This window comes from Moschus berezovskii, chromosome 3, assembly GCF_049115385.1.
Source record: "Moschus berezovskii isolate FMDL1 chromosome 3, NW_MosBer_1.0, whole genome shotgun sequence".
NCBI lineage: Eukaryota > Metazoa > Chordata > Mammalia > Artiodactyla > Moschidae > Moschus > Moschus berezovskii.
The window spans coordinates 113,610,523-113,629,052 of record NC_142462.1 but is presented as its reverse complement, the minus strand read 5'-3'; the positions used below and the strand labels follow the sequence as shown (position 1 = coordinate 113,629,052).

The following is an 18,530-nucleotide window of genomic DNA, read 5'->3' as shown; positions in this document are numbered from 1 at the left end:
GTCCCACTTTTTGGCTACTGTGAGTAATGCTGATAGGGGCATTTGTGTACAAGTTTTTGTGTGGCTGTGTGTTTACAGGTCCCTTGACTACATACCTGGGTGTGGGATTGCTGGGTCATATTGTAACTATATTTAACATAAAGAAATACCAAACTATTTTCTAAAGTGGCTGTACCATTTTACAGTCCCACCAGAAATCTGTGAAAGTTCCAGTTTCTCCATGTTCTCACCGTCACCTATGATCGTCTGTCTTTTTAACTTTTAGTCATGGACTACAAGGGAGCTGAAAAAGTCGAGAAATTAATCCAAGTGCTGTGCAGTTACATAGAGCTGTAGGTACCAGTCTGATTTTTCCTCATATTCATAGAATTTAGAACTTAAAATTACATACTTCCTGGTCACTTTTAATCACAATAAATAGCCAGGTGATTCACTTGGGAAATACCACAACGTGTGCCCTCCCCTCCCCAGCCCCTCCCTGGGATGGAGTCTCAGCAAGGCTGCTTTCGCTGGGCTTGGACAGAGCTGACTCTTGGTCCTTTTCTCCTATGGGTGATTTCCAGGAATTAAGAAGGGGGCGCAGGAAGAATAGAAAGTTTTAGATAGTTTCTGTCTTGGGCTATTAAAAAAAAATGAAGATCATCAGTTCCTAAAGCGCTTGTCTCCTGGCAGCCAGACAGGGAAGGAGAGAACAGGAGCGTCCGTGTCCTTGGCGGCGCTCAGAATAGCAGTCAGGCTCTCAGTGATTCATCACGCGTGGCCCTGCCCACCCGTGATCCGAGCGGCTGAGCGCTGCGTGAGTCAGGCCTCCCGCAGCTTCCTCCCTGGGCTCTCTGGGTCAAGTCAGGAGCAGAGGGGAAGCCTGTGACCCAGGAGGCGGAGCCAGCCAGGAGAGGGTGCCTTTTGTGGTCTGTTCCTTCCTGAAGGGGTTTCTGCTCCAGTCCACACCAAGCCCTGGGCTTCCCAGGTGGCGCTAGTGGTAAAGAATCTGCCTGCCAATGCTGGAGACATAAGGGGTGTGGGTTCGATCCCTGGGTCAGGAAGATCCTCTGGAGAAGGGCATGGCAGCCCATTCTAGCATTCTTACCTGGAGAATCCCACGGACAGAGGAGCTTGAACGGGCTACAGTCCATAGAGTTGTAGTGAAACACGAATGAAATGATTAGCGTGCGTGCACTACACCAAGCTCTAGGGAAATTTGGAGGAGAAGAAGAATCCTGATATTTGGAAGAAAGAGTACATTTAGGGGCCTTTCTAAAACTGAGGCCACTTCGCCCCACTGAGCTGGACAGTGCTGCCATGAGGATCCCTACAAGAGCCCTCATCCGTGATATCCTGCCCTCTCCCATCGGATGGGCATTCCGCTCTCTTGCTTTCCGTATCTTTGTCTCTTCCTTCTTTTCTCTCTCCCCTGCTCAGCAAGGATTATATGTTTTTATGAAATCACAGCTATTGGATTTTTTCCTTCTCAGGCCACATCTCTTGGCTGCTGCTCCCTATCCTAGTCCTAGCAGAGAGAATAGCCCAGGGTTCTCAACACCAACCTGCCCTGTCGGACCCGGGCTCCCCTTTGACCCACAGTAGAATCACTAGTTGGAAAGTCATCCTGATACCCGCCATAAGATGCTTAAAAACGTGCTGAGTCTTAATCACTGGACCACCAGGTGTCCTAAATGGGAAGGAAACCCAAAAGGGAGGGGGTATATGTATATATGGGCTTCCCTGGAGGCTCCATGGTAAAGAATCTGCCTGCCAATTCAGGAGACACAGGTTTGATCCCTGAGTTGGGAAGATCCCTTGGAGGAGGAAATGGCAACCTACTCCAGAATTCTTGTCTGGAGAATCCCATGGGCAGAGGACTCTGTTGTGTATATATATACATGGCTGATTCATTTTGCTGCACAATAGAAACTAACACATTGTAAATCAACTATACTTCAATAAAAATAATTTTTAAAATTAAAAAAAAAAGCATCCTTCTTCATCTGGTCGACCTGAGACGGGTCCCGAGTCTCAGGATCTCCTCAGCTGAGCTCTCATTCTCCCCGCCAGCGCGCGGCTCTTGCCGCGTGTCCTGCTTCACTTTTGCAGCAAGTCACTTTCCTCTTTGCTGCTTTTCCAGTGCTCGTTTTCTTGGATGCTCTCAAGTTAAAACTGAAGTGTTCCTGTTCCTCCTTCAGGGCGGGAGTATAGCGCTTCCATCTCTGCGTGTGTCTGTCACCAGACACATTCCACGACACCTTTTAGAAATCCAGGCACAGCTAGGCTTGGTGGCTTGCCGAAGATGACATAGCACTGTCTGGCAAGAATGATAACTTACTCTTTTTTAAAATTTTTTTGTTTATTTTTTTAATTGAAGGATAATTGCTTTACAGAATTGTGTTGGTTCCTGCCAAACATCAACAGGAATCAGTCATAGGTATACATTTGTCCACTCTCGACCCTCCCTCCCATCTCCCTTCCCATCCCACCCCACTAGGTTGTTACAGAGCCCTGGTTTGAGTTTCCTGAGTCATATAACAAATTCTTTTAAAGGTTTTCCGTGTTCCATTCCTCGTGGCTGCTCGGCACACAGGCTCTGAAGAGAATGCGGCTTTAGTAACAAAACATCCAAGAGCTTTTATTTCCCAAAAGAGCTGGATGAGATGAAGCACTGGGGAAGTGGAGATTATACCTTATGTGAGCACAGGAAACAGGAGGAGGCTGGGTGTGAATAACACGTCACTTTTGTGGGATCAACACTTGGAATGGATATGATCGGGTCTCTGGATCACGGCTAATTCTAAGCCCCGGCCGATGACCCATTTATTTCAAACACATTACACAGTATTTTAAAGCACAAGAGATAGTTATCTAAAATTCATTTCAGTGAGGTAACATGGGACGCTTAAATGTGAAGTGGTTTGCGGTAGCTTTCGTTTTTATCATCAGAGCGATGCCGTGAAACGGGTAGAACAGGGATTTCGGCCCACCGTACAGTGAGGCCCCTGAAGCACCGAGAGTGAATCAGTGAATGAATGAGGTCGTCCCGCATTTGTTCCCAAGGGCACAGGCTGGTCCGCACAGCTGGGACCGGACCTCTGCTGTCTGTCTGATTTCTGTCACACTGCCTTCTTTTCGGGAAGCCTCTTTCACACAGAGATGAGACAAACCACCCTCTCCCCCTTGCAGCCATCAGCTTCTAGCTAGTATCCACCCAAGCAGCCACTTCCTGTCCCTACTGGCCCCTTCCTTTGCATACCATGGCCACTAGTCAGGCCCAGCCCTTTCTCATCTCTCACCTGACTGTTTAGGGGCCCCGCTCTCCTCTTTTTAATATATCTTATACACGGATGCCTGGCTAATCAGTCTCAGGGACAGCTTTGAGAACCTCATTCTTCTGCTCAGAATTAAATGGAAAATTCTTGATTTGGTATTCATGGCATCCTGGTGCTGGCCCCCCCTGCCTCTCCAGCTCCTTCTCTACTTGGAGTCTTCTCCAGCCAAACTGGAGTCAATACTAGAATATGCCATCTGGTGTTCTTCCTCTAAACCTTGACTCCAGCTGCTACTTTTGGAGCAGCCCCACCTGCTTATCCATCTTGCAAAGCTCAGCTGCAGTCCAATCACCTTCATGAATCCTTTAGAGATCCCATAACCAGGTGTGATCTCGCCTGTGAATTTCCTGAAGCACATTTTTAGAACTTGCTGAGAGCACTGCTGTATTACTACAATCAGGTCTATTTCTAGCCTTTAGTCTCCTTAAGGATAAGGAATTGTTGTTTTTCAGTTGCTCAGTTGTGTCTGACTCTTTGCGACCCTACGGACTGCAGCACGCCAGGCTTCCCTGCCCTTCATTATCTCCCAGAGTTTACTCAAACTGATGTCCACTGAGTTGACAATGCCATCCAACCATCTCATCCTCAGTCACCCCTTCTCCTCCTGCCCTCAGTCTTTCATCGAGGTCTTTTCCAATGATTCTGCTCTTTGCATTGGGTGGCCAAAATATTGGAGTTTCAGCATCAGTCCTTCCAATGAATACTCAGGGTTGATATCTTTTAAGATTCACTGATTTGATCTCCTTGCGGTCCAAGGGACTCTCAAGAGTCTTCTCCAGCACCACTGTTTGAAGGCATCTGTTCTTTAGCACTTAGCCTTCTATATGGTCTGACTGTCACATCCGTGCATGACTACTGGAAAAACCATAGCTTTGACCCTACAGACATAAGTATCTTTAGTTTCGTCCATATCCTCAAGCCCCTACTCCAGCATTGGTGAGATGTTTGCCTTACTGCTGAGTCCTTGCTTGGTGTACACGGAGTTTCCAGTGTTAATCATTCTGAGCCTGAGAGCCCAAATTGGTGCCCACAGCTGACATAGTAATCCTGGACATGTTCTGTTTGGCCATTCTAGAGTTGAGTTGTTGTTGTTGTGTGTGTTAAAACACATAAAATATAAAAAGTTTCCATTTTAGCCATTTTTAAGTGCAAGGTTCAGTAGCATCAGTTACATTCACGGTGTTGTGCAAGCATCACCACTGTCTATTTCAAAAGTGTTTTCATCACCCCAAACAGAAACTCTATAACCATTAAGCAATAACCCTCCAACCCCTGGTAACCTCTTATCTACTTTCCGTCTGTGGATTTGTGTCTTCTAGATATGTTACATCAGGGGCATCATACAATATCTGTGCCTTTGTGTCACTTAAGTATAATGTTTTCAAGGTTTATCTGTGTTACAGTGTCAACGCTTTGCTCCTTTTCATGGCTGAATAATATGCCACGGTGTGGCTGTACTAGATTTTATTTATCCATTTGTCTGTCAATGGACATTTTCACATTTTAGCTATTGTGAAGACTACTGCAGTGAACACTGGCATAAAAGTATCCGTCTGACTCTGTTTTCACTTTTTCTGAGTATATACTTAGGGATGAAACTGCTGAGTCATATGGTAATTCTATGTTTAACTTTTTGAGAAACCCACTGTAGAGTTTTTAAAATTCAAATTTCTTAACAACTTGAAAAAATGAAGGATTACACATAAAATCAGACTTTTCCCCCCCTCAACTTCTCTTGAAAATAAATGAGAAAGTCTGAAGTCTGGCTATCCTGGGTCCATGTCTCTGGTTTGTTTTTAAATTTTTTTTTTTTTTGGCTGCCCAACATGTGGGGTCGTAGTTCCCTGACCGGGGATTAAGCCCATCCCTCTGCACTGGAAGCATAGAATCTTAACCACTGGACCACCAGGGAAGTCCTGGATCCATGTCTCTGTAGAGATGTGATCTGCTGGGAATGAGTGGGGAACATGCCCCTGTAGATGGGATGTCTAGTCTCCAGCTCAGCAAGGTCCTTATCCAGCTGGTATTAGAGGTTGGCACTCTCTATCTGGCCTCGTTCTGGTCCCCTCCCTTCACTGTGTCTTCACTGGATCATATGGTAGCTCTACTTTTAGTTTTTTAAGGAAACTCCACACTGTTTCCTTCCTGTGTTGGTACTCACTCCATGGTATTATTTGTGTACATGCCTTTCCTCTCCCCATCTAGGCTGTAATTGTCTGAGAGCAGAATACCTGTCTTGTTATCTCTGATTTACCAGAGCTGACTGGCACATTGTTTATAGTCAAAGTCTTATATTAAAATTTAAATTGAATGATGTAGGTTTAGGGCAGACCTAATTTTATGATTATGACTGACTGAGTCACGCAAGACTGCACTGTTGCATGTTATAAGCAAAGGGGAAAAGCCTAAAATTGGGGAAATGAATTATAAACTACAGGCAATGCGGGAAGGGCTAACCACTTCTCATTTAGAATATTTTCTTCCCGAGAGTTTTCTTTTTTATCACTCTAGGCTGTAGCTAGATGAAAATCATCTAAAAGATGATTTATAGGAAACCGAAACTGAGCTATAATACAGAACATGTTATTTAGAAATAGAACTAAAGTGTAATGTCTAGGGACTTCCCTGGTGATCCAGTGGTTGAGAATCCTCACGCCAATGAGTTTCATCCCTGGTCCGGGAAGATCCCACGTACCCCGGAGCAAATAAGCCCAAGTGCCACAACTGCTGAGCCTGTGCACCTAGAGCCCATGCTCCACAACAAGGGAAGCCACCAGAGTGAGACACCCCCGCTCACTGCAGCTAGAGAAGGCCTGCACGCAGCAACAAAGACCCAGCACAGCCAGAGTAAATAAATAAAGTAAATGAATAATAAAAATGTAAAAAGTATAATGTCTGTATTCATATGTAAGAAAATAAATTTGGACCCCTACCTCACATCATATTACAAAAAATAACTATTGGTGATGTGACCACTATGGAAAACAGTATGGCGTTTCCTTAAAAAACTAAAAGTAGAGCTCCCATATGATCCAGCAGTCCCACTACTGAGCACCTATTCAGAAAAGAGGAAAACTCTTAATTTGAAAATATACATGTACCCCAGTGTTTATAATAACAGTATTCATAGTAGCCAAGACATGGAAACAACCTAAGTGCCCATGAACAGGCAATTGGTTTAAGAAGATGTGGGATATATAGACAGTGGAGTACTACTCAGTCATGAAAATGAATGGAATAATGCCATTTGCAGCAATGTGGATGGATCTGGAGACTATCTTACTGAGTAAAATAAGTCAGACAGAGAAACAAACATCATGTGACATCACATATACGTGAAATCTTAAAAGATGATACAAATGAACTTATTTACAAAACAGAAGTAGAGTCACAGAGATGGAAAACAAATTCATGGTTACCAAAGGGGAAGGGGGATGCTTTTGAACTGTGGTGTTGGAGAAGACTCTTGAGAGTCCCTTGGACAGCAAGGAGATCAAACCAGTCAATTCTAAAGGAATTGAGTCCTGAATATTCATTGGAAGGACTGATGCTAAAGCTCTAATATTTTGGCCACCCGATGCCAAGAATTGACTCATTGGAAAAGACCCTGATGCTGGGGAGATTGAAGGCAGGAGGAGAAGGGGATGACAGAGGATGAGATGGTTGGATGGCATCACTGACTCGATGGACATGAATTTGAGCAAGCTCCAGCAGTTGGTGAAGGACGGGGAAGCCTGGCGTGCTGTAGTTGATGGGGTTGCAAAGAGTTGGACATGACTGAACTGAACTGAAAGGGGAAAGGGATAAATTATGAATATAAGATTAACAGATATAAGCTACTGTATGTAAAAAAGATAAGCAACAAGGATTTACTATATAGCACAGGGAAGATCCCTCGGAGGAGGGCATGGCAACCCTCTCCAGTATTCTTGCCTGGAGAGTCCCATAGACAGAGGAGCCTGGTGGGCTACAGTCTGTAGGGCTGCAAAGGTTGGACACGACTGAAGTGATTTAGCATGTACACACACACAACTATATTTAATATCTTGTAATAACCTATAGTGGAAAATAATCTGAAATTAAAAAATATATATATAACTGAATCACTTTGCTGTATACCTGAAACTAATATAGTATTGTAAATCAACTATATTTCAATTAAAAATAGACATCATCTAAATGTAAGAGCTAAAACCATAGAACACTTAGTAGAAAATATAGGAATAAATCTTTGAGTAAGGCAATGGTTTTTTTTAGATAAAGTGGAAGTGACAAAAGAAAAAAATACATCGGACTTCATGAAGTTGAAAACTTTGTGTTTCAAAGGACACCAGTGAGAAAATGAAAAAGCTCACAGAATGGGAGAACATATTTGCAAATCATAAATCTGAGAAGGAAATTGCATCCAGAATATATAAAGAGCTCTGACAACTCAACAGTAAAAGGACAAATAACCCAATTAAAAAATAGGCAAAGAATCTGAAGAGGTATTTCTTCAAAGAAGTTATACCAAGCACCTGAAAAAGCTTAACATCCTTAGTTATTGAAGAAACATAAAGCTACAAGATACCTACCACTTCATACTCACTGCTGCTGCTGCTGCTGCTGCTAAGTCACTTCAGTCATGTCCGACTCTGTGCAACCCCATAGACGGCAGCCAACCAGGCTCCGCCGTCCCTGGGATTCTCCAGGCAAGAACACTGGAGTGGGTTGCCATTTCCTTCTCCAATGTGTGAAAGTGAAAAGTGAAAGTGAAGTTGCTCAGTCGCGTCCGACTAGTAGCGACCCCATGGACTGCAGCCCACCAGGCTTCTCTGTCCATGTGATTTTCTAGGCAAGAGTACTGGAGTGGCTTGCCATTGCCTTCTCCGTCATACTCACTAGGATGGCTATAATAATTTTTAAAAAATTATAATAGCAAGTTTTGGAGAATTTATGCAGAAACTGGAACCCTCCTCCATTGCTGGTAGGTTTGTAAATGGTGTAGCCACTTAGAAAAACAGGTGGTTCCTTGAAATATGAAAATAGTATTACCATGGGATCCAGCAATTCTACTCTTAGGTCAATCAACAAGAGACATAAAAACATACGTCCACACTAAAACTTGTACACAAGCGTTCATTGCATTGTTGCTCATAATAGCCCCCAATTGGAAGCAACCCAAATTTCCAACAACCAATGAATGGATAAACAAAATGCAGCATATCCACGCTATGGAATATTATTTAGCCAGAAAAAGGAATGAAGTATTGATAAGTAACATAGTATTGATCTGTAACATAGGTGCATCTTGTAAACGTTATGCCAAGTGAAATAAGTCAAACCCAAAAGATTGCATACTGCACTATGATTCCATTTATGTTAATATGAAATGTTCCCATTTGGTAAATCTACAGAGATAGAAAGTAGCTTAGTAGTTGTCTGGAACTGGAGGGCAGGGGCAGTGAGGAGCAACTGCTTATTGGTACAGGGTTTATTTTTTGGGGTGATGAAAATGTTCTAAAACTGGGTCATAGTGATGGTTGTACAACTCTGTGAATATATTGGAAACCACTGAACTGTAAAAAACAGAGAAGAAACAGAGAACCCAGACATAAAGTGCTATTCATTCCTTTTCCATAACTAATAAAGTACACAATACTCAAAGATGACCAAAAAGAAGTGTCTAAAGTCGTTTAGACTAAAGCATTTACAGATGACCTGGAATGATGTGTTGAGCTTGCTTTTAAATGCTCCAGGCATCCTTCCATGCAAAATACCCTTGAGTGGTGGCTGGATGAAATAAAATGGACAAAATGTGAATTGTTGTTGATGCTGGAGGATGGGCACATGGAGTTTATTATACTGCTCTATTTTTGTGAATGTGAATTTTTTTCCCCATAATAAACTTAAAAAAAAGAAGAAAAAAAAAGCCAAGACGTCATACTGTCTTTGTCTGGGGAGCTCCCTGTGGAGAGCTGTGACTGTGGACTCCACGGGGTTCTCCCCAGGCTCGTATACCCATGTGGACGAGGAGGGATGAGAGGCCAGAGCAGTTCGGGGATGTGTTAGTTTCCCAGGGCTGCTGTACAGCGTTCTGCAAACCCGGGGGCTTAAGACCACAGAAATTCATTCCCTCGAAATTCTGAAGGCTTACAAGTCTGAACTTGAGGTGTCAGCAGCCTCTCTCTGAGCCGCCAAAGGAGGATCCTTCCTTGCCTCCTCTAGCTGGCAATCCTTGGGGTTCCTGGCTGCCAGGTTGCACCCCTCCAATCTCTGCCTCTGTTAGCATGTGGCCTTCTCCCCGCCTCTCTTCATGTGGTCTTCCCTCTGTGTGTCTGTCTCCAGCTCTGTTTTCCCGACTCCCTAGGACACACCCCTAAAGGAGTGTGACCTCATCATAATTTGATTATCTCTGCAAAGACCCTATTTCCAGAAAGGCCACATTCTCAGGGAGCAGGGGTTAGGACTGTAGCGTGTCTTTGGGGGCAGCTGGGGAGACACAGTTCAAACCCCGCAAGACACAGGGCAGACTAAGCAGAAGGAAGAAGACAGTTCCTACTGCTGGGTCGTCAGCTGTTCCTCAGGCAGGCCACGGTGGACACCATGTTGGTGATGACTAGACCTGAGCAAAACGCACCCCTCCCCCTGCTAGCTTTATCTTTCCCAAACCGAGACAAGCCTTTTCTGGGACCCGTTTCCCACTTGGCAGCCTTGACTGATGAGTGACGCGTCTGGACGCTTCCAGCCCATCCTTTCACCAGAGTGTTCTTGGGGATAATTCTGACCAGCATTCACTTGAGATACAGCTCAGAAAAGTCCGTTTCCTCCTCTCTGACACAGACAGGCATGGTACATTTAAAGTTTATCTTGTGAGCTGGCTGCTGCAGTTATTTTAGACTCCCCAGTTAAATTGACCCAGAAATCATTCCTCCTTTGAAACTTCCTCTGAAATGCTATTCCCTCCAACTTTTCAACTGAGGATTACATTGTGCTGTTGTTTGCTCTGCAGTCTTACCCTGGCCTTTGAGCCAGAGCAGTAACATAAGCCCTCCACGTTAGGTGGTTCTTCTTATTCAGTCACCAAATCATGTCTGACTCCTTGCGACCCCATGGACTATAGCCCACCAGGCCCCTCTATCCATGGGTCTCCAGGCAAGAATACTGGAGTGGGTTGCCATATCCTTCTCCAGGGGATCTTCCTGGCCCAGGGATTGAATCTGTGGCTCCTTCATTGGCAGGCAGATTCTTTACCACCAAGCCATGTGGGAAGCCTGGTGGTAAAAGAATTTGCCTGCCAATGCATGGTTCGTAAAATATACATAACTTTATTCTAGTAACTAAGATATCTGGTAATTGCTGTGTGGTTCCAGATACTCACTTGAAGAGTTTCGTGGAGGCAGGCAGGCTCCTCCGTGCTCACGACTGTGGACCTCTGGCTGTTGGTGACTTTGCAGAGGACGTTGGAAGGAATAGAGGTAGGAGGGTAAAGGGCTGGGCCTTGGGCTCCTTCAGGGTCTCCACAGCCATCTTTGACCTGGATTTCGGATCTGATTGAAACAAATGATTTTCAGGCTGTTTGTTTTCATCTCATGGCGGAGCAGGAAAGGCCTGAGTGGGAAGGAGTTGATGCTCTTCAGAGGAGAGGGAGGGAGGAGGCTGGCCTCACCCAGATGCAGGGAGATATTGGCCAGAATGGACTTGGGCTCTGGTCTGGAGCTTAGAGGTGCACCGCCGTGGGCTCCTGGGCAGAGATAAAAAGATGGGCGAGCACGAGGTAAGACGTTGATCATTGGGCCCCCAGCCCTTGTGTACACGTGGAATACACAGTCTCCAAACAAGGTGGACAGTGGCATTTTCAGAGCATCCGTGTATCGCCTGGGTCCTCAGGGTGAGGCACTCTGCTCACAACTTTCCGTGCCTTGGGGACCTGCCAGCTGCCCTGAGTTTCTGTCGTGTGCTGGAGACTAATTTGTTCTTTTACCTTGGGTGGGCTCTTCTATCTTGCTCTTTAAAATTCGGATTTACAGAAGATTCTGTTTTACAGTAAACCCCATTTCTCCCTCCTCTTCCAGTGCAATTAATATACTATATACAATCTGTAGAAAGTCTGTTGACAACAGCCTCTGTAAGAAGATCCCTTTTCTTGGAAGCACAGAAACATGAGTAACAGAAAGGCTGAGTCCGTTGATGGTTCACTTATCACAAGCAATATTTAATGAGATAGAATTAATTGTACCACTAGAAGGGCCCGGGACTAAGGTCCTGGGAGCTTTTTATAACTGGATTGAAAGGATCCATAGACTTACCCCTGACATCCTGTCAGAAGCTCACGTAATCCACAATAGAACCAAGGGGATTTTTTTTTTTTTTTAAACTATCTGTTAAAAAAGGCCTTCTGTGGCGAGCCCATTATTTCCTTTGTTAGTTTGGATCAGAGTCTAATAGCCCCAACATGTCAACGTTGCTTTGTGCTCTGGCTATGATTTGAGTCTATTCCTTTTATGTCGTGTTCTCAGTGGAGGTGGAAAAGACACTATCGTCTACGATGTATGTGTACCTGTTAAATTCCTAAGAACCGCCGCTAACTCACACATGAAAATAATTTGCCACCTTCTTTTCTAGTGTGTGTTTCTGACCTCTTGGTTATTTATTGTTTTCTGTTGTTATCTTTGGTTTCTCTATGTTTCTTTTAACAAGTAGCAGCTCAGTGTGTTCACGTTGTAGTTTCTTTGATTTGTTTTGCATCTCCCTTTCCTCAAAAGACAGGGAAGAACGTGTTCTATAAATTGCTGAAAACTGTGTGAAGACAGAGTGAAGGAAAGGGGTGGTGATACCTTATAGGTGGCCAGAAACCTCCAGCCTTCTTCAGGCCAGGCCACAGCCCAGTGAGGGCTTCTTGCTATTTCAGATCTTTGCTTGGAGCCTAGTTGTGGGGGTTTAGTAACCTAATGTACCTTGAGTTACCTGGAGTACTGAGTCAGCATTTGCTTGTTACTCTGTGGACTTTATCCCACGTTCTTGCCAGTACCCTTAAGAATCTAGCTCAGGGGTCCCCAGTCCCCAGACCCAGGAAATGGGCCACACAGTAGGAGGTGAACAGTGGGCAAGTAAGCAAAGCTTCATCTGTATTTACAGCCACTCTCCATGTTGTATTAGCACCTGAGCTCTGCCTCCTGTCAGATCAGCAGGGCATAATAGCTATAATACACTTGAACCATCCCAAAACCATTCCCTGCCTGCCGCCACCCCTCTCCCCTACCCCAGCCCTTCTCTCCCCTCCCCACTATCCTGCCCGTTGGTGGAAAAATTGTCTTCCAGGAAACCAGTCCTTCATGCCAGAAAGGTTGGGGATCAGTGATTTTGTAGGTTCCAGATGAGCAGCCTTGCAGGAGTTTAATCTGCTGCCTTTAGCCTGAATAACATCTTGTGTCCTGCAGTGCAGTTTAAAAACATGGGGACATAGGACCCACCGCTGTACACCTTGTGGGGGCTCTGAGGGGCCTCCTGTATCACTGGGACGACCATTCCCCTGGGACAGGGATCCCAGGTGTGGCTACAGATCATCACTAGGGATCACCTGGAGGGCTTACAAACATCTAACAAAATGTTAATAGCTGTGAATCTCTATTCATGGGTATTAGAAAAAAACAATTCACTTCAGCTCAGTCACTCAGTCATGTCCAACTCTCTGCAGCCCCATGGACTGCAGCATTCCAGGCTTCCCTGTCCATCACCAATACCCAGAACTTGCTCAAACTCTTGTCCATCAAGTCAGTGATGTCATCCAACCATCTCATCCGCTCTCGACCCCTTCTCCTCTCACCTTCAGTCTTTCCCAGCATCAGGGTCTTTTCCAGTGAGTCAGTTCTTCGCATCAGGTGGCCAAAGTATTGGAGTTTCAGCTTCACCATCAGTCCTTCCAATAATATTCAGGACTGATCTCCTTTAGGATGGACTGGTTGGATCTCTGTGCAGTCCAAGGGACTCTCAAGAGTCTTCTCCAACACCACAGTTCAAAGCATCAGTTCTTCGGCGCTCAACTTTCTTTATAGTCCAACTCTCACATCCATACATGACCACTGGAAAAACCATAGCTTGGACTAGACGGACCTTTGTTGACAAAGTAATGTCTCTGCTTTTTAATATGTTGTCTAGGTTGGTTATAGCTTTTCTTCCAAGGAGCAAGTGTCTTAATTTCAAGGCTGCAGTCACCATCTGCAGTGACTTTGGAGCCCAAGAAAATAAACATAACAAACACATAAACCCCAAGATAGGAACTTTCTTCTCAAAAGGAATCAGAGTTTGAAAGTGAGCCAATTTTTAAAACTATTAAATAGGTAAACACAGGAGGTAGCACGTGACTAGAAAGGACCATGAAGGTGGGACCTGCAGATCTTAGGTGTAGAGCTCCCGTGGAGGGAGTTCAGAGACCCTGGGCCCTCACTCTGCCCATTGGCCCCCTTCTCTCTTTGCTTTTCCTCTTTTTCCTTCTTTTCTCTCTAAGTTTCTCTTCTTCTGGGCTTGTTCCTACTCTCCTTCTTTCCTCAAAGCATCTCTGGTGGTCCTCTGGGTTTTAAAAGGGAAATGGAAGAAAGCTTACATTTACTGCTCTTTCATTATTTTCTGGAAGGTTACAGACATAATATTAGCAAGATATTGGTAATTTCTTGAGAGTGCTTTTCAAATTTTAAAATCCTACTGATTAAGAATCATCTGGAGAGCTGGTTAAAATGCAGATTCTGGTCCAATAGATCTGGGCTGGGGCCAAGAATTTTGCATTTCTAACAAGCCCCCCTCCCTGGTGGCTCAGTGGTTAAGAATCTGCCTACCAATGCAAGAGATTCAGGTTCGATACCTGACCCCAGAAGATCTCCTGGAGGAGGAAATGGCAACCCACTCCAGTGTTATTGCCTGGGAAATCGGACAGAGGAATCTGGTGAGCTACAGTGCGAGGACTCGCAAAGAGTCAGACACGACCTAGCAACAATAAGCCCCTGGGTGAGGCTGATGCTACTGGTCCATGGTCCACACTTAAAGGAGCAAGGATTGAAAATGTGGCTCTACTTCTCTTTCAGATAAGTACGAGCAGAAAAGGATGTTTGTAAGAAGAGGATGAGCTCTGAGATCACTCTTTTGTCTACAGTGAAACCAATATAATGATTAAGAACACTGTTTGCAAGTCCACGTGTCTTTCTCTGTGAAAGGACCATAAGATGCTTCCTCATTCTGACTGACCCTGGAAGAGGAAGTGGCAACCTGCTCCAGTATTCTTGCCCGGGAAATCCCACAGACAGAGGAGCCTGGTGGGCTGCCGTCCATGGGGCTGCAAAAAGTTGAACACAATAGAGCGAATATGCATACTGACTGAGGTGGTTTGTAATGAAAACTTTGGACTCAAATTGTTGCTAGGGCACTGCCAGGGGAGCCAGCCACACAGAGGGAACACGAAACCTAATCTTACTGTGTGTGAATGACCAGCTCGAGCCTTGGAGAGACAGGAGAGCTTCTGTTTCAGCCCCTGGCTCAGGTGACAGGCCAGCCCCAGCCCGGGCAGGCAAACCAGGGTGCCCATCTCCACTCAGGACTGCTGCAGGCCCTTTCTCTGGGTAGAGATAATGGGATTGTCCAACTGATCAGAGTAGCTTGGTGTGTTCACATCTATTTGGTTGTGACAGCCAGACCCACCAGTGAGTTCTGAGGGTTACAATAGATACAGCATTTAGGAAACAAGCCAGCTACATACAATAGGACCCAGTTGAGGTAATATTAAAAACGGGACTCGATTCAGGGCCAGGCTATTTTAAAGGAAGGGACCCTTGATGTTATCTCACCTGCAGAGATCAGAGAGAGATGCTACTGTGTGGCCCTGCAGTTTTACAGTATCCTTTCTATTGAGGCAGAAAAATCTACAGAAGCTAAAAAGGGAGGCCATCTATTCTTTTTAAGATTCAGCTGGAGCCAGACACTAAGCAAAAATCAAGCTCTTCTGTTGACGCAAGGAGCCACATGATTGCAGAATATCAAGTGCTAAAATGGTTCTTGGAGATCACCAACCATGATGGTGTTTAATTTTAGGGGGAGGGTGCAGGTATTGTTATATTCAGGACTCTATTCCATCAAAAATACACACATTCACAATCTTCCATGTCATTTCCAGGGGTTCATATGTGCTAGCTGTGTTACTAGTTGCTCAGTTGTGTCTGACTCTTTGCGACCTCGCAGACTGTAGCCCACCAGGCTCCTCTGTCCATGGGGATTCTCCGGGCAAGAATAGTGGAATGGGTTGCCATGCCCTCCTCCAGGGGATCTTCCTGACCCAGGCCTCCTGCATTGCAGACAGATTCTTTATCATCTGAGCCACCAGGGAAACCCAAGAATACTGGAGTGGGTAGCCTATCCCGTCTCCAGGGGATCTTCCCAACCCAGGAATTGAACCAGGGTCTCCTGTATTGCAGGAAGATTCTTTGCCAGCTGAGGCACAAGGGAAGCCCAGGGGTTAGTATTCAGTTCAGTTCAGTTCAGTCGCTCAGTTGTGTCTGACTCTTTGCGACCCCATGAATCACAGCACACCAGGCCTCCCTGTCCATCACCAACTCCCGGGGTTAGTATATTCCGTAGCAAATCCATAGATTTCAGGTTAAGCGTCTCTAATGTAGTACATTTCTGTCTTTTTGTAAATGAGAAAATTAACACTCAAACAGAAGGTGGTTGACCATTGGTCTCATAGCAGTGCTTGTGGTGAACTAATTAGACAAGAGGATTGAAGTACCACAGATGTCCACAGGAAAACCAGGGGCACTTAATTTATTCTTGAAGGTCCCAAACCACAAGTACCGAGAGTTTTTTGAAGTTTTGGCTGGAAGAATCCCAGTATTTAGCCAAATCACATTTGAAGACAAGCAGTGTTCTTGCCTGGAGAATCCCAGGGACGGGGGAGCCTGGTGGGCTTCCGTCTATGGGGTTACACAGAGTCGGACACGACGGAAGTGACTTAGCAGCAGCAGAAGTAACTGATCCAGAAATGTCTGGGACCTAGATTTTATGATCTGTTCAAAAGACCTAAGTGAGAAGCCCTACTGCTAGTTGATAGCTGTGCGCTAAGCTGCAACTTGGGGTGTTTTTTAGGGCAGGTAATAAATTCCTTTTAAAATTTGCGGTCACATACCAGTGTGAATCTTCCACCCACCCCAACACTCTTTAGTCAAGATGGCTTGTGGAAACAGAAGTCTCAGTTTGGCAGCACACTTTGGGGTTCATCCCCTAACACAATCCCTGGCATTGTCTGGATGCTCAGTAAGTATTTATTTGAATAATGGGTTTGTTTCACACTATTACAGGTCTCTAGAGATGAGAGATGCAGAAAACTAGAGAGCCACTAATACACAGTAAGTACAGAAAGGAAAGTTGGGGTTCCTAGTGAGGGTTTTAGAGTCTTACAAGCATAATGTTGAGCAAAATAAGCCAGACATAATAGATGATTCCACTTATATGGAGAACAAATATGGATCGTATGAACCTATGCTATTAGTAACTGGAATTCTGGTTTTCTTTGGTGAGTGTTGCTTTGGTTATGGAGGCCATGTGAAAAGGGGGCTTCTAGAATTTTGGCAGTGTTTCTGGATCTGGGTGCCAGGTATACCCGTAGACTCACTTTGTGATATGTAATTCATCAAATGATACTACTATGACTTAGTACTTTTTTTTCTTCCAGTTTTCTCAAGATGTAATTGACATACGGCAAGTATAAGTTTGTGTACAGCCTAGCGGTTTGACTGATATACATCATGAAACGATTTCACAGTAAGTTTAGTAAATATCCATCATCTCATATTGATACAAAATTAAAGAAATAGAAAAAATTTTCCAGGTGATGAGAACTCTTAGGATTTACACTCTTAGCAACTTTCATATATAACATACAGCAGTGCTAATTAGATTCTTCATGTTGTTGCAGTCCATCCCTAATTCTTATTTAGCTTATAACTGAAAGTTTGTACCTTTTGACTGCCTTCATCCCCCTGCCACTGGTAACCACAAATCTGATCTCATTTCCTGTGAGTTTGTTTATTTGTATTTGAAGTATAATTGACCCCCAACACTATGTTAGTTTCTATTATACAACACAGTCATTCAATATTTCTGTACCTGTCAAATGAGCACCATGATAAATCTAGTTACCATCAGTCACCGTACAAATATAATGCATAGTTATTGACTATATTCTGCACCCTGTATATTTCATACTCATGACTCATTTATTTTGCAACTGAAAGTTTATTATTATTTTAAAATTTTTATTGGAGTATAGTTGATTTAAAATGTTTTAGTTTTAGATGTATAGCAAAGTGAATAAATTATACATATATCCACTTTTTTTCAGATTATTTTCTCATACAGGCCATTACAGAGTATTAAGTAGAGTTCCCTATGCGAGATACCAGGTTCTTATTATTTATTTTATATATTCAGTTCAGTTCAGTCACTCAGTCGTGTCCGACTCTTTGTGACCCATGAACCGCAGCACGCCAGGCCTGCCTGTCCATCACCAACTCCCAGAGTCCACCCAAACCCATGTCCATTGAGTCGGTGATGCCATCCAACCATCTCATCCTCTGTCGTCCCCTTCTCCTCCTGCCCTCAATCTTTCCCAGCATCAGATCTTTTCAGATGAGTCAGCTCTTCACATCAGGTGGCCAAAGTATTGGAGTTTCAGCTTCAGCATCAGTCCTTCCAATGAACACCCAGTACTGATCTCCTTTAGGATGGACTGGTTGGATCTCCTTGCAGTCCAAGGGACTCTCAAGAGTCTTCTCCAACACCACAGTTCAAAAGCATCAATTCTTCAGCACCCAGCTTTCTTTATAGTCCAACTCTCACATCCATACATGATCATTGAAAAAACCACAGGCTTGACTAGATGGACCTTTGTTGACAAAGTAATGTCTCTGCTTTTTAATATGCTGTCTAGGTTGGTCATAACTTTCCTTCCAAGGAGTAAGCGTCTTTTAATTTCATGGCTGCAATCACCATCTGCAGTTATTTTGGAGCCCCTCAAAATAAAGTCAGCCACTGTTTCCACTGTTTCCCCATCTGTTTGCCCTGAAGTGATGGGACCAGATGCCATGATCTTAGTTTTCTGAATGTTGAGTTTTAAGCCAACTTTTCACTCTCCTCTTTCACTTCCATCAAGAGGCTCTTTAGTTCTTCTTCACTTTCTGCCATAAGGGTGGT

At 44.4% G+C, this 18,530-nt stretch overlaps 1 long non-coding RNA gene across 1 annotated transcript in view; it reads left to right on the top strand.

Annotated features, from left to right (window-relative positions):
• The window catches only part of LOC129552705 (uncharacterized), a 39,444-nt gene that overhangs the window by 10,405 nt on the left and 10,509 nt on the right, over positions 1 to 18,530 (top strand). The window contains exons 5-9 of the long non-coding RNA XR_008685292.2: positions 266 to 332; positions 10,670 to 10,774; positions 14,375 to 14,826; positions 16,637 to 16,684; positions 17,011 to 17,099. This is a non-coding gene — a long non-coding RNA (uncharacterized LOC129552705). The remainder of the gene's footprint in view (positions 1 to 265; positions 333 to 10,669; positions 10,775 to 14,374; positions 14,827 to 16,636; positions 16,685 to 17,010; positions 17,100 to 18,530) is intronic.